This window comes from Carcharhinus amblyrhynchos, chromosome 14 (genome assembly GCF_965287045.1).
Source record: "Carcharhinus amblyrhynchos chromosome 14, sCarAmb.v2.hapA, whole genome shotgun sequence".
Classification (NCBI taxonomy): domain Eukaryota; kingdom Metazoa; phylum Chordata; class Chondrichthyes; order Carcharhiniformes; family Carcharhinidae; genus Carcharhinus; species Carcharhinus amblyrhynchos.
In genome coordinates, this window is record NC_137337.1 from 64,863,216 (window position 1) to 64,878,843 (window position 15,628).

The following is a 15,628-nucleotide window of genomic DNA, read 5'->3' on the forward strand; positions in this document are numbered from 1 at the left end:
CCTCTATGGAAAGGAGTCCCTTCAGTTCAAGACATTCTTACACTTTCCAAACAGGGATAGCAGTCGATTATGGGAAAATGCTGTCCCCTAGAGGTCACTGCAATGCAACACACTGTGTTTTCCATTAGCAAAGATGAACTATAGTAAAGTCCCATCAATCGCACCTCTTTGCCATCGTAAATTCACTTATCTGGGCAAACATTATGTACAATATTTCATTAGCCATGGTTTTCAGAGAAAAAATACTAGAAGAAAAGTTGGAGAAAAATGGGCGGCAAAATGAATATTTTAAAAATATGATGTGAAAGGTGTCCATGACTGGACTAGACCACACAGTTCCTGGACTGGAACACATGTTGTCTGTCATGGTGTTAACCTGGAATGTTTGCACATGGCTGGTTATAGTTATTATGATTTCATTTGTATCTACTGTGCAGGATCTGAGCAATCTTTTTAAGTCACCATTATTGAAAAATGAGTGACTCTGAACCAAGCAGTAAACATTCTAGAAAAGCAAAGACACTTACCGAAAAAAAAATGGCAATACTAAATAGGCTGAAAAGTGCCGGTGCTACTCAGCCTTGAGGCTAAGGTCAAGAGTCAGGTGAAGCCCAAGATGGGGTGCAATGCCTCATCTTGTCAGCTTGAATCTTGTTTGTCTCCCTGTGGGAGATTTTGAATTGGATTCAGTTGGATTTTGAATTTGGTTTTTGTAGCGAGCGAGGATTTAGGTTTTCCCGGTCCACTCTGAGCATTGGCTTTGTAACTTTAAAAAAAATCTTTAAAAGAGGATTTGTGCTACAATGATGGCCAGGAAATACAGTGATAATGAATCACCATTCGGTATATTAGGCAGTCTGAAGATAAAATAAGGGCCAGTGTTGGTGTTTCTGACAGTTACGCTTCCAGATTGATTCCTGTAAATAGGAGAGGTCCACCCTTTATTGTTTTTATTGTCTTTTATTCTCTGAACAGAATAACGTTTTGCATGATTGCAACTTCTCAGATTATAAAATATATTCAACATTTCCACTTGGTGTGTTTTTCCCAGATTATAACCCCGAGGCACAGTGGAATTTGCTGTATCCCTCAGAAAGCCTTCTGCATTGTAATGGTGATCTGCCCAAGGACAGGTCCTCTGTCTCTCTCGCTGCGAAGACTGTCCCATTTTTAATTTCAATGAACAATATGATTAGGGAAAAGAATACATGAGACGGTTCATAGAATCCTTACATTGCAGAAGGAGGCCATTCGACCCATCGAGTCGGCACTGACCACAATCCCACCTAGGCCCTATCCCCATAACCCTACATACTTACCTGCTAATCCCCCTGACACCAGGATTAATTTAGCATGGCCAATCCACCTAACCTGCACATCTTTGCACTGTGGGAGGAAACCGGAGCACCCAGATGAAACCCATGCAGACACAGGGAGAATGTGTAAACTCAAGACAGTGACCTGAGGCTGGACTTGAACCCAGGTCCCTGGCGCTGTGAGGCAGCACTGCTAACCACTATGCCACCGTTCCTGCAATAACTTTAAGGATTGGCTCCACCAGTTAATTATAAAACACACAATTTATTGCAACTGTAAACAACTATTTACAGATTGCTTTAAATGATCTTGCCACACTCAACTGTGGTGTCCAACTGCTGGTACAAGTCCCAACATTTTCCAGCAAATTCCCAACTCCATTCCTGCATGGACTAGCAGGTCACATGATTCTGCCCTCAGAGAATGCCCCTTAAAGAAGCCACACTTTCTATTGCCTTCCTCGTGCGTGCTTAATGGGAAAAAACAAACCCTCTTCTTGCAGGATCTTCCACCAAAGATGTTTGGGTTAGATTAATTGGTCCCTTAGTGTCAGGGGGATTAGCAGGGTAAATACCTGGGGTTATGGGGATAGGGCCTGGGTGGGATTGCTGTTAGTGCAGGCTGGATGGGCTGAATGGCCTCCCTCTATTCTATAAGCAGCCTTTGTCCCTCAAGGTTTTAGCTTTTCCACCATCACCACAAACAATTCAGCTTCTTCTACCATTGGCCATTGCTCATAACCCTGATCATGTGACACTGACATGGGCCTGGGGCAGCTCACAAAAGGGCAGGACGATTGCTCCCTCAGGTCTCAAACGATCCTACTACCTCACTCACTTTATGTAACGTATCCACTACTAATGTTCAATTAGATTTATCCTTCAAAAGTGAACACTTTGAAAGTTCCTTAATCAGAGGTTGAAGGCATAGTGTAGGATTCAAAGGCATAAATTTAGGATTTTCATTGACTGCAGCATTGCCAAAGGTTCTACTCTTTGTAGAGATATTTAACCGAGTCCCTTCTGCTACCCGGCCCATGTTCTACTGGACATTATGATTCCTCGACATTATTCAGAGAAGGGCAGTGAGTTCTCTTCCCTCGACTGGAACCTCACTGTTACTTATGGCACTTTGCTGTGTCCCAATTGGCTGTTGACAGACCAACATTCACTCAGGTTCCTGCATAAATGAAATCTTTTTTCAACTGATTCAAGGACATTTCTCCTTTGAAAGGTCGCAAAATGATGGGCTGATTCCTCACCCGGGAATGTGAGATGCTGTAGATCCATTTACCAGTGAACACTTATATTCTTCTTCTGAACCTACTGTTATTTGGAGAAAATCATTAGCATTGGCTGGAGGAGAGATGGGGAGGAGATGGGGAGGAGATGGGGGGGCGGGTGCAATGTTGTGGAGGAGACTTACAGGGCTGCTGCTCCCCAGTTATATTCTACCGGGACCTCTTAAAATCCAGAGCTTCAAGCTGTTAACTTCTGAAAAATGTGTTTTGGGTACAATATTTCTGGAGTACTTAAACTTAAAGTTAATTTATTAGTGTTACAAGCAGGCTTACATTAACACTGCAATGAAGTTACTGTGAAAATCCCCTAGTCACCAGCGCCTGCTCGGGTACACTGAGGGAGAATTTAGCATGGCCATTGCGCCTAACCAGGACGTCTTTCGGACTGTGGGAGGAAACTGGAGCATCTGGAGGAAACCCACACAAACACAGGGAGTCTCTGCACAGACAGTGATCCAAGCCAGGAATCAAACCCTGGTCCCTGGCTCTGTGAGGCAGCAGTGCTAACCACTGTGCTGCCCAGTCACGCTGTCAACCAAAACTCCCTCTTCAAAGAAGCCTCAGGCTTCCTCGCAGTCCTGAACCAAGTGTCTTCAAACAAGATCTCTTCACTCTTCCCTTACAGCAGGTCCTGCCTTGACCTGAATATCTAATACTAAAGCTGCCACTGGCCTTAATGTTACACTGACTCATTAATCTGCTTTAGCTACCTTCATAGACACAATGGATTCTCACTGTTGCTTCTATGCTTTGAAAAAATGTCTCATTGTCAATGTCAAATGTCTCAGGACAAAACAGTCCTGGAAACCACAGGGTGTATTTGCAATATCTAGGGGAGGTCCTTCCACAATATTCCATTGCACATCACAGTGCTCCTGTAATCTGGGTCGATGTATTAAATACCTGTGAAAACACCACATACACCCCAGGTATTACACAAATGCCCCAGGTATTACACAAGTGAAGCTTGTGGCTTACTCTTGGCACTTGGTTAAGCAGGTGAAGGGAATCGATGAAGGGTCAGGTGCCTCATGCAAAACAAGGCAGTGGTTTTAACTAAAATGAAATCTGTGCCAAATGGGCAAGAAAACACAGATGTTTTGAACCAAATCAGGTTTACTCTATTCTATAAGGGAGGGAAGGAGAAAATAAAAAAAAAATTGGCGAGTAGATTTACCCAAAGCAGCTTAACTCAATACGTGCTGGGAAAAAATTAGAGGAAGAAAATGTCCATGTTTCAGACTGGGGACAATCCGATAAGCACAATCAGCGAATGCTGCTCCCAAAAGCAAAATGCATTCCTGCGAAGTTCGGGGAATTTGCTTTGTTCCCATACAGGATTGCCATAGAATAATTCCACCTCCCTGAGTACACTGGGGGCAGTGCAAGGAAACCTTGTTTTACTGTGACAGCAAGTTGGTGCGAATGGACTTTGGAAGCAGATACAGTAATAAAGGCCAAAAGAGAATTGATAAGGGAAAATGTTACAGCACTATGGGGTAAAAAGCAGTGGTTTGGGATTGACTTGACAAAACTGCTGGCACGTGAACAATGGGCTGAGTGGCCTCATTTTATGCTGAACCCTTTAACGATTCCAAACCAATATATAAGCATATATACGAGGACAAATTGCTTGCTCATACAACAGTCTGTGAGATTGGTTGTAGAGTGAATTCAGACATTAAATGAGGTTGAACACCAGTCAGCGTGCATTCCAAAGGAAAGCAGCAGGAATCTACGTTAGACAACAGATCTACCAGTTATCCATACTCTGCAACTCTGTATGTCTGTGTTGGGTGAACATAGGGTGAATGTTGAATGGCCTTGTGCACTCTAAAAGTCATACTCAACATAATTAAAAGTCCAGTTACATTAATGAATCCAGAAAGTCATCACTTATCCACACAAGACCAGAAACTCATTTAACAGAATCATAGCGTCCAACAATGCAGAAGGAGGCCATTTGACCTATTGATCCCACACCCACAACAATCCCACTCAGGCCCTATCCCTGTAAACCCACATATTTACCCCACTAATATCCCTGACACTAGGGGGCAATTTATCATGGCCAATCAACCTAACCTGCACATCTTTGGAGTGTGGGAGAAAACCGGAGCAAACCCATGCGGACACAGGGAGAACGTGCAGACTCCACACAGACAGTGACCCAAGCCGGGAATTGAACCCGGGTCCCTGGTGCTGTGAGGCAGCAGTGCTAACCACTGTGCTACCGTGCCGTGTTATTTGCATGGATAACATTATGCCAACAGATAGACAGGCCCCAGCAATGTAGGAGAACAGGTCCGTTCCCTTGGGCATCCTGATCTGTAGGTGTAGCTGGTTAAGGATTCTAGTTTCTTGCTCACTTACCACCACTAAACATTTTCATAAAAGCAAATTGACTGCAAAGTGGATTTTGCCACAGGCCTGTCATCTCTGTTAATAATCGACATTGTAACATCAACTCCACTTCACAAGTACTTCATTCCATAAAGTGCAATGGGACAGCCTGAGGCCTTTCTCCCTGGTCAAAATGACAAGTGGAACATTGGCCTTTGAAATAAAGGGAAGGAAAATCGAGGACAGAAATTAAGGAATAGAGAGGAGATCCAGTTACATTCCATGTTAGATTATTTCCGCAGTTAAAAAGTTGAAAGACCAGCTGGAAACCTATCTGTACAGAGGTCATGTGTAACCTGCTCTTGGGCTAAAATCACACATTGTTTACATTTAGATTTACTTTATCGCACTAACTGGAGACTCAGTTCTCCTTTCACTCCTTGCTAACCCAAACAATGATGCTTCCTGCAACACTGAGCATTTAGTGGGGACTGAGAAACATCTTGATGGGGGCTGGTACCGTGTGTACAGTCAGAAACAGTGGAAGTGGTAATAAAACCACTGCCACAAGTCAAGAGGTGAAGAAGGGAGACATCTGGAGGATTGAGATCAACTAACTTCAAATGTGAGCGACCACATCTTATGTCATCCTGATTTTAATCATTAACTTTCTTAATATTTAACTTCAATCATAAAAGTCAAGTGTACCTGTGTGTTAAATTATTCCTTGGTGTACAGGCACTGGACTGCAACATAATATTATGAAATTTACTTTTGTAGGACAAGTTTTGTTTCAGTTGTACATAATTTTGGTCAGAACTCATGAGGATCATTGCATTCAGTTCCGGGCACCCCATTTCAGGATGGATTTATCAAACTTAGAGACAGTACAATGCAGGCTAGCCAGAATGACATAGGGCTGAAAGGATTATATTCCTCCTCACAGCGCCAGAGACCCAGGTTTGGCTCCCGGCTTGGGTCAATATCCGTGTCTGTGTGGGTTTCCCCCGGGTGCTCCGGTTTCCTCCCACCGTCCAAAGATGTGCGGGTTAGATGAGGAAATTGTAGAAGCATTGGTGGTGATCTTCCAGGAATCGCTGGAGGCAGGGAGGGTCCCAGAGGACTGGAAAGTAGCTAATGTAACACAGCTGTTTAAGGGGGGAGGGAAGGAGCAGATGTGAAATTATAGGCTGCTTAGCCTGACTTCAGTCATTGGCAAGATTTTAGAGTCCATTATTAAAGATGAGGTCGCTGAGTGCTTGGAAGTGCATGATAAAATAGGACTGAGTTAGCACGGCTTCCTCAAGGGGAGATCATGTTCAAGATTCTTGTTCAAGATTCTCTTAAGGTTAACATACAGTTCAGTCAGCAGTTAGGAAGGCAAATGTCAGCATTCATGTCGAGAGGGCTAGAATACAAGAGCAGGGATGTACTCCTGAGACTGTATAAGGCGCTGGTTAGACCCCATTTGGAATATTGTCAGCAGTTTTGGGCCCCATACATAAGGAAGGATGTGCTGGCCTTTAAAAGGGTCCAGAAGAGGTTCACAAGAATAATGCCTGTAATGAAGAGCTCATCGTATGAGGAATGGTTGAAGACTCAGGTGCTGTGCTTGTTGGAGTTTAGAAGGATGATGGCAGATTTTATTGAAACTTACATGATACTGTGAGGCCTGGATAGAGTGGGTGTAGAGAGGCTGTTTCCACTAGTAGGAAAACTAGAACCAGAGGGCACAACCTCAGGCTAATTGGACGATCCTTTAAAACAGAGATGAGGAGGAATTTCTTCAGACAGAGAGTGGTGAGTCTGTGGAACTCTTCACTGCAGATGGCTGTGGAGGCCAGGTCATTGAGTGTCTTTGAGGCAGAGTTGATAGGATCTTGATTAATAAGAGGATCAGGGGTTATGGGGAAAAGGCAAGTGAATGGGGATGAGAAAAATATCAGCCATGATTAAATGGCATTCGATGGCTCGAGTGACCTAATTCTGTTCCTACCTCTTATGGACTTGTGGATGGCTATGCTAAATTGCCCCTTAGAGTCAGGGGTTTATCTAGGGTAAATGCATGGGATTATGGCGATAGGGCATGGGTGGGATTGTGGTCGTTGCAGACTCAATGGGCCAAATGGCCTCCTTCTGTACTGTGGGGATTCTATGATTATAATGACAGGTTGCATAAAGTTAGGTGGTACCCTTTGGGATTAGGATGTTGAGGGGCAATCTAATTGATCTAAACAGATAGAAGGATTGGATAGAGTAAATACGGAGGTGCTATTTCATCTGGTAAGGAAAGTCAGAATAATCTGGTGAGGGTACAATTAGAGCCCAGCCAGTCAGAAGTAAATTCAGGAAGCACTTTGCCTATCCAAAGGTGTTTTTTAAGAAGGACGTTGATTTCCATTCAGTTGTGAACTGATACTATTCATAGAATGTTTAGCGCATCTCCAACAAATAAAGCTCGTTGTTCCCTTTTTCAATCCAGCACAATTTGTCTTAACACAGATGAGGTACTTCCAGACGGCACAGAAATGAAAGTCATGAAGCTTGCTGTATAATACTGTTAAGGTTCAATGAAATGAATACAAATCAGAAGCAATAGGGTCCATTCAGTGCAATAAATGCAAGCAATCCACTAAAATTCAATATAGTGTATCCTTTCATAGAGATGTCATGGTAAAACACCAGAAACTTACCACATTGACACGCTCATTGTCACTAAATTAAAAAGCCGTCAACATTTATGAGCCGTGTTAGATGACTTTTTTCCAAATATTTCTCACCGATTGAATGTCTGAACCTGGCCAGGAAGAAGCTGCCAACTGCTCAGGGCAGGCCTGGCCTGTCCAGGGATGGAAGGTCAATCTCCAGGACACAGCTCTGTGCAAACCTGGAGGAAAATCATAGGAGCATTTTGAAAAAAATTGTCCTTTTTTTGTCATTTTCTTTGAACACTCGTCTTTCCCGAAGATGGAAATATTGAAAATGAAGGGAAAAAAACGCTAATTGACTGACAGTCGAGCATCACCCAAGTGGGTAATACGTCTTTCGCCTTTCCGATTGGCAAAGGAAGACACAAGAGTTGATGTGTTGGTTGACTGCAGGATGGAGTGTAGAGGAAACTCATGCAATGAAGTTTCCAGGAATACATTTATGACAGTTTCCGAACACAGCCAGGAACTATTTAGTTCTGAGGCCATTTCTTAAATTAAATGACCTATTAGTGGGTAAACGCACCCCTATTGTGTTTCCTTGGAAGGAATTCTTCAAATGCAAAACAATAAAAATAGAACAAAACTTACTCCAACTTATAAATCAAAGACAGGGTTTAATAAAGAAACTTCATTACTCTAAACTTGGGACCTCACCCTGAGCCACTCCAAAGTCCCCGCAATTCCCAACAGATTCTTATTTATAATGAGTCAGCTGACCACCACATCATTCTGTAATTAGTTCCATGGGTCAGCTGACCCTTACAGCTTTTTACCATTGGTCACATTACATCCAATACAAAGTTGTCAGTGGTTACATTCTAACACAGTGCAGCTAAGTACACCAGAAGATCACAGGTTCAAATCTTGGTCGATTCGAAGAGAGTTGTTTTCATCTAGAACAGCAGTTGGAGTACCACAAATTAGAGTTGGTGGCCTGCTTGAGGGTAGATGGAGACTAGGAAAACACAGACAGCCAAGGTTTCAACTCCTGTTCCTAATATATGAATATTATGGGCTGGGTGAGGACCTAGAAACTATCATTATTATGAAAGAGGTAGTGTTGGGCAAGTTAATGGGGCTAAAGGTAGACATATCATCTGATTCTGATGGAATGCATTCCAGGGTACTAAAAGAGATGGCGGGAGAAATAGCAAATGCACTAGTGGTAATTTACCAAAATTCGCTGGACTCTGGGGTGGTTCCCGCAGGTTGGAAAACAGCAAATGTGACATCACTGTCTAAAAAAGGAGGTAGACAAAAGGCAGGTAATTATAGGCCAATTAACTGCTGTAGTTGGGAAAATGCTTGAAGCTATCATCAAGAAAGAAAAAGCGAGACATCTGGATATAAATTGTCTCATTGGTAAGACACAGCATGGGTTCATGAAGGGAAGGTCATATTTGACTAATTTGATGGAATTCTTTGAGAACATTACATGTGCAGTGGACAATGGGGGACCTGAATATGGTGTATCTGGATTTCCAGAAGACATTTGACAAAGTGCTTCACCAAAGACTGCTACGTAAGATAAAGGTACACAGTGTTACGGATAACGTATTAACATGGATAAAGGATTGCTTAACTAACAAAAAGCAAAAAGAGTGGGGGTAAATGGGTGTTTTTCTGATTGGTGATTAGTGATCTGCCTCAGGGATCAGTGTTGGGACCGCAATTGTTTACGATTTTCATAGATATTTGGAGTTGGGGACCAAATGTAGTGTGTCAAAATTAGCAGATGACACTAAGATGAGCGACAGAGCAAAGTGTGCAGAGGACGCTGAAAGTCTGCAAAGGGATATAGATAGTCTAATGTTGATAAAATGCGAGATCATCCATTTTAGTAGGAATAACAGCAAAATGGATTATTATTTAAATGGTAAAAGATTGCAGCATGCTGCTGTATAGAGGAACCTGGGTGTCCTTGTGCAAGAATCACAAGGAATTTGTTTGCGGGTGCAGTAGATAATTACAAAGGCAAGTGGAATTTTGTCCTTCATTGCTAGAGGGATGGAGTTTAAAAAGAGCGAGATTATGTTGCAGCTGTATAAGGTGCTGGTGAGGCCACCCCTGGAGTACTGTGTACAGTTTTGATCTCCTTACTTGAGAAAGGATATACTGGCACTGGAAGGAGTGCAGAGGAAATTCACTAGGTTGATTCCAGAGTTGAGAGGGTTGGCTTATGAGGAGAGACTGAGCAGACCGGGATTATAGTCATTGGAATTCAGAAGAATGAGGGGAGATCTTATAGAAACATGTAAGATTATGATGGGAATAGATAAGATAGCAGCAGGGAAGTTGTTTCCACTGGCAGATGAAATTAGAACAAGAGGACATGGTCTCAAAATAAGAGGAAGCAGATTAGGACTGAGTTGAGGAGGAACTTGTTCATGCAAAGGTTTGTAAATCTGTGGAATTCCCTGTCCAGTTGAGGCTACGTCATTGAATGTTTTAAGGCAAGGATCGATAAATTTTTGAACTGTAAAGGAATTAAGGGTTATGGTGAGCGGGCAGGTAAGTGGGGCTGAGTCCACAAAAAGATCAGCCATGATCTTATTGAATGGCAGAGCAGGCTCAAGGGGCCAGATGGCCTACCCCTCCTCCTAGTTCTTATGGCCAAATCAAGTGTCAGACAGGCAATTTGCTGTGTGAAGTGGGGCTTCACACCCATGCGAGAGTCTAGACCAGGACGTCACGCAGCAGAGGGATTATGCCTTTCAACATTCTCTCAAGAATCTAATCAATATTCTTTTGAAATCATTGATTGTCTTCACTTCCGCCATCTTCATAGGCAGCCAATTCCATGTCATTACCACTTGCTGTGTAAAGATTAGTTCTTCCTTGCATAGCCCCCTGTAACTCTGGCCCAAAACCTTAAATCTGTGTCCCCTTAGTCATTGCATCATCAGCTGATTGGACATTTTGCACTTGTTTAACTCGTCTAAACATGTCATACCCTCATTATTCTACAAATGTAAAGTTCCCCTACTCTCTCAATCTTTCTTCATTTCTTATGGTGGGCACAGAAAGGTAAATGAATGAGTTTAATTAAAAAAACATCTTTACTAGCAGCATCTACTGTGGCCAAGGTCCCAGTGGCAGGCTTATCCTTCTGCTCTAATGTCATCTGGTCATAAAAGTCACATGATTGGTTCTAATGTATGCCTGTCGGTAATCCTGGGTAGCTTGGTTGTTAGAGATCTAAGGAAGGCTTTCACTTAGAAGAAAATGCAAAGTACTTCGGCTCGGCAATGGCAGCAGTCTCTGGGTTTACCATGAGTAGACTCTGAGCCTTCTAACATCTTAGAAAAGCGTAATAGGCATAGGGTTGACTATCACAACTGCACAAGAGGTGGTCATTGTGTCCATGCTGGTTCTCTTTAGAGCAATCCATTTTGCCCCATTATCCTGCTCCATGTACTCAGCCCTTCAGCTTTTCCTCAAATACAGCCAATTTCCTTTTGGAATCATTGTCTTAGCTTCCACTGTCTTCTTAGGCAGCCTATTCCAGCTGAATACTATTTGCTGTGTAGCATTCTTCCTTGCATCCCGCACCCCCCTGCCCCACCCCACCAAAAACTTTAAATGTGTCCCCTCATCATTCTACCATCATTTAATTGGAAGTTTGTCCATGTTTACCTTACCTAAACTTGTCATAATCTGTACAACTCTATACAATCTCTCCTCGACCTCCTTTGCTCCAAGAAAAGCTGCCCAGCTTCTCTTGTAGAAAAATTGCCTCATCCCTGGAACTATTCTGGTAAATCGTAACTGTATTGGCTGAGGGATTTTCACATCCTCCTTCTCAATTTCTTGTATTTGGCCTTGGCTCTCCCTTGAAGTTTTCAGTTAACGTACATCATTCATCCTCTTTTTATGTTTCTTCGTGTTCTCAATCTCCAGTGTAGTTCCATGAATATTAGATTTTTGGAATGTAGCTAGCCTGTACCCGAAATATCAGGTCCAGCAATGCCTCCTTTTCGGTTGGTCTGAGTCAAGGAAGTTCTCCTGAAAACAGTTCAAAATTCCTCCCCCTCCTTACCCTTTACTGTAACATTATCCCAATTGCTACTGAGCAGATCCCAATTACATCATACTACAGCTTTTCCACATCACTGTGATTTCTCAGCAGATTTGCTCTTTCATTTCTTTCTCATCATTGGGGATATATTCTTGGTCTCAAGTAATGTGATCAAACCCTTTTTGCTTCCCAACGCTAACCAAATACATTCTCTCCTTACCCCCTTAAGGGCATCCATTCTTTCCAACATTACACTGGCCAGGAATTTCCTGCCCCACTCGGGTCCCAAAGGAGGGATGCAGCAGATTACCCAAAAGTCTATCGAATTTAGGCGGGATTAGAAGATCCAGGCCAATGCCTTCTTTAATCATATTGTCATCTAACATCCTTTTTTCCCCTTGCCTATCTTTAGTGAATATTTTGTTCTGAATTTTTGCACATCAAATGGCAGGGGAGGTCCAGATCCAGACATCCTCTTCTCAAACAGGAATTGGGGCAGTTTCTAACGTGTGCACCATCGATTCATGCAGGCAATTACATATACTAAAGTGCAGTTAACTCAGACAAATTTGATTTTAGCTTGTGCACATCTAAAACACACCGGGTGGGATCTTCCAATCCTGCTGAAGTCAATGGCTGGATTGCTGCATCCACTGTAGAGGGACCCATTACGACAAGGCTGCAAAATCCTGGCCAACGTGTATACTTTATACCTGGTAGGAGATTATCGGATGGCACAGTGGTTAGCACTGCTGTGTCACAGCGCTAGGAACCCAGGTTCAGTTCCCAGCTTGGGAGACTGTGTGGATTTGCACATTTTCCCCCTGTGTCTCCGTGGGTTTCCTCCAGGTGCTCTGGTTTCCTCCCACAGTCCAAAGATGTGTGGGTTGGCCACGCTAAATTGCCCCTTACTGTCAGAGGTACTAGCTAGGGTAAATGCATGGGGTTGTGGCGATGGGGCCTGGGTGAGATTGTTATTGGTCCAGGCTTGATGGACAGAATAGCCTCTTTCTGCACTGTAAGATTCTAGGATTCTAAAAGTGCTGGAGTTCTTTGAAGAGAGAGTACCTTTTTGGATGTGGTCTCAAGCCACATTTGGGAGTAGTAAGGAATCCTTTGGGATTGTTAAAAGTAAACACGAAAGCATATAAAAAGTGCATAAACTCATTTCTACTGTGAAGCTGATTGCAACTCAGAATGGACCTCAGACACAACCTTCACTGGATGGAAAATCCCAGAAAAATGTAAGGAATTACCTTTGTACATGGCCTCTTTCAACCTCATAAAAACCTTTGACTCTGTCAACTGTGAACACTAATGGAGCATCCTCTACAAATTTGGCTTCCCTCTGGAACTTATCATTCTCTGCCGATTCCACAATGACATGCGCACTGATCCTCACCAAAAGAGCTGCCACAGATCCTACCTCAATGAAGAATAGCATTGAATGAGGTTGCATTATTGTATCAGACTTCTTCCCCATCTTCCTGGCTGCAGTATTGCTTCTCACCTCCAGAAAACTGGAACAGCGTGGGGCTCATTTACAAAAATGACAGGAAACTATTTAATCTTATTTAAGTCTCTGAAGCATATAGGAGCATTGGGCAAACCACAACACCACACTCAAGTTTGAGATTGTGCTCTGTAAATACACTATTTCTCAGTTGGATAAAAGCCAAGTTGGCACATTGAGATGAAGATGAATTTTATCATTGCGAGAAGGAGGAGAAGTCCCCAGGATCTGACGAGGTGTATCCCAGGACATTGTGGGAGGCTAGGGAGGACATTAAGGTCCTCTAGCCGAGATATTTGAATCATGGATAGTCACAGGTGAGGTACCTGAAGATTGGCGAGTGGCAAATGTTGTGCCTTTGTTTAAAAAGGGCTGCAGGGAAAAGCCTGGGAATTTCAGGCCAGTGAGCCTCACATTTGTAGTGGGTAAATTGTTGGAAGGTATTTTGAGAGAAAGGATCTATAGGCATTTAGAGATGCAATGACTGATTAGGGATAGTCAGCATGGCTTTGTGAGTGGAAAATCATGTCTCATAAATTTAATTGAGTTTTTTGAAGGGGTAATCAAGAAGGTAGATGAGGGCAGTGCACTTGATATTGTTTATATGGACTTTAGCAAGGCCTTTGACAAGGTACCGCATGGTAGTTTGTTGCATAAAGTTAAATCTCACGGGATCCATGGTGAGGTATCTAAATGGATACAAAATTGGCTTCTTGACATAAGCCAGATGGTGGTTGTAGAGAATTGTTTTTTCAAACTGGATGCCTGTGATCAGCTTGTGCCTCAGGAATCAGTGCCGGGCCTACTGTTATTTGTTGTTTATATTAATGAATTGGATGCGAATATAGGGGGCGTGGTTAGTAAGTTTGCAGATGACACCAAGATTGGTGGACAGTAAGGAAGGTTATCTCCAATTGCAGCAGAATCTTGATCAATTGGGCCAGTGGGCTGACAAATGGCAGATGGAATTTAATTTAGACAAATGCAAGGTGTTGCATTTTGGTAGATTGAACCAGGGCAGGACTTACTCAGTTAATGGTAGGGCGTTGGGGAAAGTTAAAAGAACAAAGAGATCTAGGGGTACATGTTCACAGCTCCTTGAAAGTAGAGTCACAGGTGAACAGAGTGGTGAAGAAGGCATTCGGCATGCTTGGTTTCATCGGTCAGAACATTGAGTACAGGAGTTGGGATGTCTTGTTGAAGTTGTACAAGACATTGGTTAGGCCACGCTTGGAATACTGTGTGCAGTTCTGGTCACCCGATTATAGAAAGAATATTATTAAACTAGAAAGAGTGCAGAAAAGATTTACTGGGATGCTACTGGGGCTTGATGGATTGGGTTATACAGAGATGCTGAATAGACTTTTTTCCTCTTAAACCTGGGAGGCTCAGGGGTGACCTTATAGAGGTCTATAAAATAATGAGGGGCATAGACAAGGTAGATAGTCAATATCTTTTCCCAAAGGTAGGGGAGTCTAAAACTAGAAGGCATAGGTTTAAGGTGAGAGGGTAGAGATACAAAAGTGTCCAGAGGGGCAATTTTTTCACACAAAGGGTGGTGAGTGTCTGGAACAAGCTGCCAGAGATAGCAGTAGAGGCAGGTATAATTTTATCTTTTAAAAAGCATTTAGGTAGTTGCATGGGTATGATAGGTATAGAGGGATATGGGCCAAATGCAAGAAATTGGGATTAGCTTAGGGCTTTTAAGAAATATGTAAGGGTGGTATGGACAAGTTGGGCTGAAGGGCCTGTTCCCATGCTGTAAACCTCTAAGGTTCCCAAGATAATGAAAATAGTCCACATTCTCCACATCTCACCTTTGGTTTTAATGAAAGGGGGAAGTGCTGTGCTGAGGGATCTATTTGGTGAGGCTAGTTTTAAGAACATAAGAAATAGGAGCAGGAGTAGGCCATCTAGCCCTTCGAGCCTGCCCCGCCATTCAATAAGATCATGGCTGATCTGTCGTGGCTCAGTTCCACTTTCCCGCCCTCTCCCCATAACCCTTAATCCCCTCTCTTATCAAGAACCCATCAACCCGCTTCTTAAAAATATTTAGCGAGGCAGCCTCCACCACTTCAACGGGCAGAGAATTCCAGAGATTCACCACCCTTTGAGTGAAGAAGTTCCTCCTCAACTCCGTTCTAAACCGCCTCCCCTTTATCTTGAGGCTGTGCCCCCTAGTCCTACTGTCTTTTTTCCTGGGTTCTTAATGAAAGGTACATTTTCTCTTACACCTCAGAGGCTCAACAATGACCTGCAGTTCAGTTACTGAGTGAGACTGTACACAAACTTTGTTTGCATACTGAAGCTCAATGATTAAGGTAGGAGTGATTTTGAATTGAAGGATGCATGGGTTGTTAACAGTTGCGCTGTAAAGTCTCCATCTACTAAGATGAAAGAGAGCTGAGGTCAAGATCAACAAATTA